Here is a 2,500-nt window from a genome sequence, read left to right on the forward strand (position 1 = left end):
CCACATGGATCAGCCCTCTATACCTGCTCATCATTGACTTACAGTGCAACTGCTTATTATCTTATTACATTTTCAATTAATTACACCAAGCCTCCTCACAGAAAAGCAGTAAATTGGAGGCGTAAAAACTAGCGAGACTGATCGTTTTTCCTTTATAGACATAATATACGAGTGAGCCTCATGCGTAAAATTATCAAGAAAGTGGCTATGTGACCACTGCTTCACAAAACTCAAGGTCAGGGAAAAAAAAACTAAGCTGTACTACTTGCAGTTACAGCCTTGCAAGTAGAATGAATCCAAGGATGATACTTTTCTAGACTTCCCATCATGCCTCTCTGCCTCTTACTGCTAGAAATCTGTAGAGAAAGCCAAAAAGAATGGGGGGATGAAAAATAGAGACACAATTTAAGTACTGCTCCTATAAACTTAGAAAGTTACAAGAATCACATCACTTGCGTTAGCATACATTTTCTGAAGGATATGAAGTCTGAAACACCAATGTCTTTCATTATTAAGTGACTTCAATCCTTAGTGTTTTGCCAGAAAACCACTGAGTTTATGAGGAACAGGCCAAAAATGTGAGGCAAAAATCTGGATAGTTGAGAGGTATGAACAAGCCTGTTTTCCAGAAGAAAAGGGTAATTGCAACCAAAGGGCAGAGACATAAAAATAAAACTTAGACTTTTTTATGGCTTTGTGTAGTTTTTCTTAGGATGCACTTCTGCTGTCTGGTAAAACAAACAAAATAGCAATACTGGCTATGGAAATTGCAGGCAACTTTAGACATATTGGTGAAACTACAATATATAATATGGTATTCGTCATGAAGTTGTGGCTACTCAGAGTGACTCAAAGTAACCAAAATTACTTTGGCACCACTGGATTTCCCCATAGGTACCCCAATTTCTGAATGCTAGAAAAATACCCAGTAAACTACGCACTAATCAACATAACTGTAAATGTCTGTCACAAGTGCAAATGTGCTGTTTACAGTAGCAGAACAATTTGCAACTGATGTCTAACTTAGCAACTAAACATCTATAAACAAATAAAGCAGCCAAGGGGTTCCAAAAGCCACAACAGAATTGAATGTACTTAAAACAATAAATATAAAGCGCTTTTCATCTGGTTGGATCACCGGACTTCTTCAGACAAAAAACAGTACACAGACACCAAGTTTAAATACAAAAAATTTTCCCTCCATTCAATCATCCACTCAATCTAATAAACCACATCATTTAAAGGTTATTAGTCAATTAGCATTCACTAGTTGTACTTAACCCTGTTTTAACCATGTACATTAGTATTCACTAAGAAATATCCCCATTTAAATTGCCATGTTTTTTAAAAGTCACTTCAATATACTACTTTCCGTATTTCAAAACATAAATATGTAAATACTGTTCCTAAAATATAAACACAAAAGTAATTGTTAAATAGGCAAAATATCAAATTCATCTAGTGAGGCTTCTCAGTTTTAAGATACAGGCAATAGAAATCACTTCATTTAAGCCTGGCTTTCTACTAGAGTCAAGGTGTAACTGCCATAACACTTCCTGCCTTTCTAGAATTAAAGGGAAGGGGCCACCTCTTAGATTCCATTTTACTTGGTCTATCACTCTAAAAGTAAAGGCCTGGCCCAGGTGACTACTACATGCCTTGCCAAGGCACTCTCATTCTTGCCCTTGCGTATACTATATATATATATATATATATATATATATATATATATATATATATATATATATATGCTCGTAAGCCCTTTCCTTAAGTTTTCTATCAGGACAAACTATACTCACAAACATTGCAAAGCACAGCTCCCCCTCAAGACTTGAGAGAGTTGTCCTCCACCGCTGCTCTGTTAACCGTAATTGACTGCTTCTGCTTACTTAATTAAATCCAGTCAGGGTTCTTGATTCCACAACAACCATTAATAATGCACTCACTGTTGCAACTTGCAAGCAAAGCGACAGCATGCAACCACCACGACTTAACAGCCAGAGCCACTGAGCCAGGTAAACAAACAGTATACACACCCACTCCTGCTCTCAGCTGAATTTCAACAGAGTGGCATCTGCCTTATGAAGCTGACATCATCATGTACGCCCCTGCATGCGATGACACCAGCAACAAATTAGCTGAAAATAAAAAACGAAAAAAAACGCAGAAAATTTGAGAATTAAAGGGGCCACTTGGGAATTTGTGGCACCCCAATATTTTGCCCTCAAAACCACTAAATACCGAGGAATTCAGTATGGTTGAGAGGTATGATTATGTCATATATTCATTTAAATAATACTGCTATAAAAGTGAAAAGTGAAGATTGCATGCATAATAATGATAGTTATAATGATTGTTGTTTGGATCAACATTGCACATCAATATATTTAGTAAGAATGCTTGTGGGCCTGATGCCACAAACAGAAATCTGTTCCCCTTTCAACAATATTTAAGACCATATTATTCTCCAACCTTGAAGTTTTGGCTGTTTTTGCAAAAC

General features: G+C 36.6%; 1 protein-coding gene across 2 annotated transcripts in view; it reads left to right on the forward strand.

The window, feature by feature from the left end:
- LOC122797642 (cytochrome P450 2D20-like) overlaps positions 1–2,500 on the forward strand; it is a 487,724-nt gene that overhangs the window by 153,365 nt on the left and 331,859 nt on the right. The window lies entirely within an intron of this gene.

The sequence above is a fragment of the Protopterus annectens genome, chromosome 1.part0 (assembly GCF_019279795.1).
Source record: "Protopterus annectens isolate FY-2018-M chromosome 1.part0, PAN1.0, whole genome shotgun sequence".
NCBI classification, from domain to species: domain Eukaryota; kingdom Metazoa; phylum Chordata; order Ceratodontiformes; family Protopteridae; genus Protopterus; species Protopterus annectens.